The sequence below is a fragment of the Neovison vison genome, chromosome 8 (genome assembly GCF_020171115.1).
Source record: "Neovison vison isolate M4711 chromosome 8, ASM_NN_V1, whole genome shotgun sequence".
In the NCBI taxonomy this organism is placed as follows: Eukaryota; Metazoa; Chordata; class Mammalia; order Carnivora; family Mustelidae; genus Neogale; species Neogale vison.
In genome coordinates this window covers 27,297,341-27,305,266 of record NC_058098.1, presented here as the reverse complement: position 1 = coordinate 27,305,266, position 7,926 = coordinate 27,297,341, and the positions used below count along the sequence as shown (strand labels likewise).

At 48.0% G+C, this 7,926-nt stretch overlaps 1 non-coding gene across 1 annotated transcript; it reads right to left on the bottom strand.

The window, feature by feature from the left end:
* Nucleotides 1-6,584: 6,584 nt before the first annotated feature.
* Nucleotides 6,585-6,691, bottom strand: LOC122916620. The gene has a single exon (XR_006386249.1). It is a non-coding gene; the product is annotated as a U6 spliceosomal RNA (small nuclear RNA).
* Between the last annotated feature and the right edge of the window lie 1,235 nt (nucleotides 6,692-7,926).

The following is a 7,926-nucleotide window of genomic DNA, read 5'->3' as shown; positions in this document are numbered from 1 at the left end:
TGGAATCCATTTGCTCTGGCCCAGTAATGTTTTCCCAGGGAGAAGTGAGAGGCCCTGGCCCTGCCCCTCCCTGTACCCCCCTCCCCACCATCTGCTCCCTGTTTATTTATTTATACTTAAGTCTCACCTCCCAACCCTGCCGGGGGCACCAAACATACCCAGCATCCCTGCAGAGAGGGGAATGAGGGGGAGAAAGGCACTGTCAGCCCCCATGGCCAGGGGAAACCCAGGTCTGAGCACTTCCCAGCCCTACTGCCCTTATGGGGATCAGCCAGGATGACAGGGTTCAAATCCCAGCTAGCGTTTGACTGCTCTGCACTTTCATCTCTTCTGTAAAATGGGGTTAATAAGAGTAATCACCTTGTGGGGTTGGTAGTGAGGATTCAGTAACGTGCGTGGACAGGGTCTGGCCCAGACATACACAATGAGTGTCTGTGTTGTATTGTGTGACCTTGAATACCAAACTATCCCTCCCGCCTATCCCTTGTCTCTGCAACCCGCAGCTAGCCATTCCCTCCGAGGAGCTCCAATGGCATGTCCCAGGACTTGCCCTGTGTCCGTCCCCTCCCCAGAATCCACACCCCTGGTGTTGGAATCATTGACGCCAGCCCCCTGCCTCCAGTCCATACTGCCCTCCAATAATCTCATTTGCAGGGAAGGCAAACCAACACCTTCTCTGGCCCAGCACAAGGCCGGGGCAGCACTTCCAGCAATCTACCTTGGCTCCCTGAATGGCACCCTCCAGAAGGCTTAGCACCCTGCAGGGTGCTGACACACGAGCCATGGCTGTGAATTCCAGCAAACTGTGCCCAGCTGCTCCTTAAGGACCATCAGGTCAGGGTCTGTCTGCTGGGAAGGAGCTGCTGGCCCGGGCTGCTCCCGGGGCTCTGTTCCGGACCACCCCCCACGTAACAGCCTCCTCCTCCACCCCGGGCTACCGTGGACTGTGTGCAGTTCTCCTTCTCTCTGTGCCCCATTCTGCTATCTAAGCCTTTAGACCTCAACCTTGTCCCCATTCCCCTCACTGAGTGTGCAGCCCTCGATCTGAACCCCACCCTCCCTCTGCTCTGCTAGTTCCTTTTCTGGGCCCCCAGCCTCCCTCTGAGACCCTGTCACCCTCACCAAGTCCCCTGTCTGTTTCCCTGAACCTCATTCTTCTCTCTGCCACATCTCCTCTGAAGGTCCTCTTCCCTCACTGAGCCCTACTTCTCTACCCTCCCTCCCCTCTCTCCGAGCCCCCATGTGTCCACAGCCCCCAGCCCCCTTGCACACCACACAATCCTTGGGAACCCCCACTTGAGATACACATGCCATCTAAAAGCTGTTCAGGGGTCCTGGGGCATCTAAGCCAACTCCCCATTCTGGGGATCACACTGCCCTGAAGAGGCCATTGTAGGGGTGTGGGGGAGATTTCTGCAAAAGAGATAGGAGAACAAACAGGCAGAGCTCAGGGGCCACCCGGCTAGGGAGGGAGCACCCATCATCCCAGGACCAGGGGCAGAGACCAGCCTGGGGCTGTGACAGGGCTCACCCAGAGTGGAACCCAGAATCTCCAGGCACCCCATTCCAGAAACCCTATTGGGTCAAGAAGCCTGACCCCAAGTGCTGGGTTCCTTCTGAGGTGGGGAAAGTCAGGGAAGATGGATAGGGCTTCCATACTAGAGAGGGACTGAGCAATGCGAGGGTTAAGAGGCCACTGAAGGGCCATGGAGAGATATACTGGCCCTGTCCCACTGCCTGCTAGACCTCTGGGAAGCCTGTTTCCTCCTCATCGCCCCAGGGAAATTGAGGCTCAAGAAGAAATACCATCTGCCTGACTCTCACAGGAGGGCCTGGGCTGCCGTTGGACTAAGCAGGGTACATTTTATATCTTAACTTCTCTCTGCTACACCCCAGACCTCCTAGGCCAAGGGAAAGGAGAGGGCACGGGGGAGCCCCACCCCACATGAGCATGGGTGGCAGCGTGGGGGGAGCCGAAGTTCCAAGGAGGGTGGGAATGGTGGGGGAGGCGAAGATGAGGCAGGTGTCTCTGGGATCCTCTATCCTCCCCTTCCTCAGGCCTCTCTCCCCCACCCAAGTGGGCCCGTGCCCCCCCCCCAACTCTGTTCTCATCTGGCCTCCATGTGCTCAGCCTGCACCTGAATACACACTCCCCAACGATCCGTCTTGGGCTGTCAGAGGATCAATGGGGCTCCCAAGGCCTGGCCCAGCAGGGAGCTGGAGGGAAGTCCCTAACAAGAGGTAAGAAGGGGACCCCGGAGTTTGGGGATGCAGTGGGGAGAAGCCCAGCTGGGAACAGAGATGTGAGCTTGGGTCTGGCATCTTGTTGGGGCAAGCCCCTGGAAGGCCTGATTCCCCAATGGGGAGACCTGTCAACTCCCTTATCCAGGGGTCCTGGACAAGCTTCCAAGTCTGTTTTGCCTTCTAACTTTGGGGACCTGGCCCTTCACCACTCTGGGCCTCAGTTTCCTTATTTGTGAACATCCAGGGATCGCATCTCAGGTGGACATAAGGTTCTAAAATCACTAAGAGGCATCTCTTTATGAGCAAAAGAAAATGGCCTCCAAAATGTTAAGTGAAATAAAGCAAGAGGCAGAGAAATATGTATATTCACCCACCTTCCATGTGCATAGAACTCTAAAAGAGGATACAGGATATATGTGTGTATCAGCCTCCCTGTGCATGGAACAATCTGGAAGGACACAAGAAATAGCAAGAATAGGAATGGCACAGGGAAAGGACTTGGGCGGCTGGGGAGAAAGTAGGAGGGAGATTTGCCTTACATTTCTTTATATTGTTGAATTATTGGCCCATATTCATGGATTCTTGGTCAAATAATAATTACATTTAATGCAAAATATAACATCCTGCTAGGAAGTATGTGGGTAGGAAGTATGAAGAGAAGCAGAATATTTGCAGAGTCTTATTGTATCTCCACCACAGATATTTATTAATTAGAAAGAGAACTATAGGGGTGGCTATATATAGTGGGTGGCTCAGTGGGTTAAAGCCTCTGCCTTCGGCTCAGGTCATGATCCCAGGGTCCTGTAATCGAGCCCTGCATCAGGCTCTCTGCTCAGCAGGGAGCCTGCTTCCTCCTCTCTCTCTGCCTGCCTCTTTGCCTACTTATGATGTCTGTCTGTCAAATAAATAAATAAAATCTTTTAAAAAAAACCCAACTGGTCTGAGCATATGAAAAAATGTCAGATTCATAAAAGTAAAACACACACACGCACACAAACAAAAACAAACAAACAAAAAGCTCTGAGGAACTATTCCAGATAAAAGGAAACTAAAAAAAAAAAAAAAAGCCTAAATGCAACACGTATCCTGCATTGGATACTGGATCAGAAAAAAAAAGAAAAATGTTTTCTGTTTGTTTGCTATGAAGGATATTAGTAGAACAATTGGCAACATTTCACTAAGTCTATAAGGTAGACAATAGTATTGCAACAATGTTAATGTCCTGATTTTTGTATCTGTACTGTGGTTTTATTAAAGAGTGTTCTTGTGTTTAGAAAATCTACATGGAATAATTTAGAAGAGGCATCCTGTCTGCAATTGACTCCTAGCCAGACAGAAATGTAAGCAGAATATAAATGTAGCAAGGGTAGTAAAATGTGAACATTTGAGGAATCTGGGTGAAGGTATACAGGAGTTCTTTGGACTATGTTTGCAACCTTTCTGTAAGTCCAAAATTGTTTCAAAATAAAAAGTTCAAGTATAGATAGAGGTCACTGGCCTAGCTAACATCTAGTAGGTATACATGGTGTCCAGATGCTATCACAGATGTGAGGATGAAATTTGTGTGTGCCAAGCATTTACACACCACATCTGCTTACTAAATGGTAGTATTGTATATTAATATAATGGAATATTATATTATAATATTATAAGATACAATATTATTAATATAATGGAATATAATATTATAAGATATAATATGTTATTAATATAATGGAATATCATATTAGCAAAAAAGAACTACAGCTGCCTGCCTCAACAGACAGATCTTCAAAGCATATTGTGGAAGAAAAAAGGAAGTAAGATAGGATACACATTATAAAGACAAATGTATCTATTAAATCATGAGCATTCTATACTTCTCAGAACGAAACATAGTTCTTTATATTGTGTAAGGATTTCTTTTTTTTAAAGATTTTATTTATTTATTGAGAGACAGAAATTTATTTAATGAGAGAAAGAAAGACATCACAAGTAGGCAGAGAGGCAGACGGGGGGTGGGGAAGCAGGCTCCCCAGTGAGCAGAGAGCCCGATGCGGGGCTTGATCCCAGGACTCTGAGATCATGACCTGAGCCAAAGGCAGAGGCTTAACCAACTGAGCCACCAAGGCACCCTGTGTAAGGATTTCTATGTATGTAGTAAAGTTAGAACATTCAGGGGAATAATAATCAGGATAGTGGTTTCTCTGGGGTGGGAAGGGGGATTCCTATTGGGAAGGGCTGCAGGGCCCTTCTGTATTTGCTAGCTCTCCCGTGTAACAACCTGGCAGCATGATGCTTTAGAACAGTGATATTTCTTAGTCATATCTTAGTCACACTGTCTCATAGAGTCTGAGGGTCAGGAATTTGGGAGTGGTTTAGCTGGGCAGTTCTGGTTCTTGGGTTACGTTCACAGGTCAGCTGTGGCTGTCCTCATCTGAAGGCCTGACTGGGGCTGGAGAATCTGCTGCCCGAGGAGCTCATCTGCACAGCTGGCAGGTTGATACTAGCAATTGGCTAGGGTCAGAGGGCAGGAGAGAGGAGAGGGACTCAGTTCCTATCCATGTCAGCCTCTCCATGGGATCTGAATTCCATCACATCTTGGTGACTGGATTGCAAAAGCGAGCACTGACAGACTGGGTAGTTGCCCTCTGAAGCTCTCCCAACCCTTCCTATCCCCCAACACCTGGCTCCTTTCCCCAGAAGCATCCACTTGGATTCGTTTCTGGAATATTCTTACACAGAGATACCACTTGTTTATAAATGTATAAGCAGGGGCACCTGGGTGACTCAGTTGGTTGAGTGTCTGATTCTTGATTTCAGCTTGGGTCATGATCTCAGGGTCATGAGATCAAGACCTGCATCAGGCTCCACACTCAGCAGGAAGTCTCCATGAGATTCTCTCCCTTTACCTCTGCCCCTCCCCCTACCCTTGCTCTCTCCCTCTCAAATAAATCAATCTTAAAAAAATAAAAAAAAACAAATGTATATGCAAATACATACACTTTTATTCCCCCCTAAGGGAAGCCTATTATACACACCCTTTTATATCATTTCTGCCCCCATGCAAATATACTTTGCAGATTCTTACATGGTCATACATAGGAAACTTCAACATTTGTTTTCATGTCTTAATAAGTATACTGTCATGTGGATGAACTGTGATTTATTCAACAACCCTCCTTTTATGGACATTCATTTTGTTTACCTGTTATCACTTTTTAAGCTTCAAATGTACAGAATTGAGTTAAAAAAAAAAAAGGTCCTCAGTTCACAGCAGATTATCATTGTTGACCTCTACATGCCTCTCTCCTTTGTTTTATTTTTCTCTCTATATTCTTTTTTGTCCCATTTCCCCTTCTCATTTTCTGCTTCTCCATAGACCCATTCTAATGGGTCCCATGTGTTCCTTGTTGTGTCAGTCTTCCTGAAAAACACAGTATGCTTGCATGGCTATTGTTGCTTTCTGGATATGCATTTTAATTCATTTTCACTCTGGTGCTCATTCCCTGCTTAATATCGATCTGGGTTGTGGCTTGACTTATGGCTTCTAGATACTGACTAGGACTCCTTGGTTTGCAGTCATGTGTTTTCCTCTCTACTACCCCAGGAATTGGCACCTTGCTGGTTTTTTTTTTTTAAGATTTTATTTATTTATTTGACAGACAGAGATCACAAGTAGGCAAAGAGGCAGGCAGAGAGAGAAGAGGAAGCAGGCTCCCTGCTGAGCAGAGAGCCCGATGCAGGGCTCAATCCCAGGACCCTGGGATCATGACCTGAGCCAAAGGCAGAGGCTTTAACCCACTGAGCCACCCAGGCGCCCCACCTTGCTGGTCTTTAAGTCTCTGCTGCCACACCGTCACTACACTGGCGTGTCCTTGTCTGGATTGCCATGAGAATCTTACCCGGACCAAGAGTCAGGAATACAACTGGTGGTTATCTTTTGCACTACAATCACTTATCCTCAACTTAGAAGCTTAAAACAACACTTTTATTCACGACTTTGTGGGTCAGGAATTCAGTAAGGGCTTGGCTGGGTCACTCGCCTCTGAACCATGAGGGGTCAGCCGAGACAGTGGGGAGTGGAGGTTCCCTTCCAAGATGGTCAGCTTCTTCACTCATGTGTGCAGCCTTGATGGACCTGGTCTTTCTCTCTCTCTCTATCTCTCTATCTCTGACTCCCTCTCATGCTGTCTCATCCTAGAAGACACCTCTTTATAGCTAGCTAGACTTCCTCCCAGCATGGCAGTCTCGGGGTGCCTGGATTTCCTTCATGGCAGCTGGCTTCCCTCCAAGTGATCGTTCCAAGAAAGAGGAAGTAGAAGCTGCTAGTCTTTTTTTTTTTTTTTTTTTTTTTTTTTTTTAATATGGAACACTTCACAAATTTGCATGTCATCCTTGCACAAGGGCCATGCTAATCTTCTCTGGATCGTTCCTATTTTAGCATATGTGCTGCTGAAGTGAGCACAGAAACTGCTAGTCTTTTGAGATCTGGGCCTCGAAGCTGTCACAGCATCACTTCTGCCGTAGTACTGGTCACAGAGCAGCCCAGAGGCAGAGAGTCGGTGCATAGAACTCACCTGTTGCTGGGAAGATGATCAGAGACTCAGTGGTCATCTTTTATACATTCCCATGTATATTTAATGTGACAGCTTGCTCTCCAGATGGCTGCTTCTGTCCCCACTTCCGCAGCACTACCTCCATGTACCCACCCACACTTGGCTCCATCCAGCCTTTTCAGCTCCCTCTTTGCACAGCAAGAAGCATCCCTGTATCTGGGTCATCTCACACATGCGTAGAAGTAACTGTAGGATACAGCCCCAGATGCAGATTTGCTAGGTGAACAGCTATGTGCACTTGCAGCTTTGATAGACACTGCCCAGCTTCAATCACCTCGCAGCTCCAACTCTCTGTGATGGGTGGGGAGTCTGAGCACTTCTCCCCACCTCTACCCACCCCACAGCAGAACAAGTCACTGTCCCCCCTTAACACCTGAGTCAGAGCCTGTCCTTCCTCTGCTCAGAAGCCTCCGATGATCTCCCGCATGACTCAGAGTAAAACTTTTTTTTTTTTTTAAAGATTTGTTTATTTGACAGACAGAAATCACAAGTAGGCAGAGAGGCAGGCAGAGAGAGGGGGAGGCAGGCTCCCTGCCGAGCAGAGAACCCGATTCAGGGCTCGATTCCCAGACCCTGGGATCATGACCTGAGCTGAAAGCAGAGGCTTTAACCCACTGAACCACCCAGGCGCCCCAGAGTAAAACATTCCTAAGAAGGCTCTGAAGCCCTATGTGTCTGACACTGGGACCTCTCTCACCTATTCCTCCTGTCTTCCCCTTTTCTGTCCCACCTGGGGCTCCTGGCATGAGTTTGAACCTGCCACGTGCATGCTCCCACCTCAATGTCCCTCCACCTAAAAAGCTCTCTCCCTCTGTGTCCCCAGGGCTCATCCTCGCTCCATCTGTGCCTCCAAGCAAACCACCTCTCCCCACTCGGGGTCTTCCCCCTACTCTGTTTGGCTTTCTTCCAAACACTCCTTCCCCCACATGTGATCGATCAAGCTGTATCTTTGTGTATTGTCCATCTCTTCTCCAGACCATAAGCTCGGGGCGGAAGGATTTGGTTGGATTTGCTCACGGCAAATCCTCCACACCAGCTTTCATTTAGGCTCTACAAATATATCTTGAATATTTGTGGAATTCCA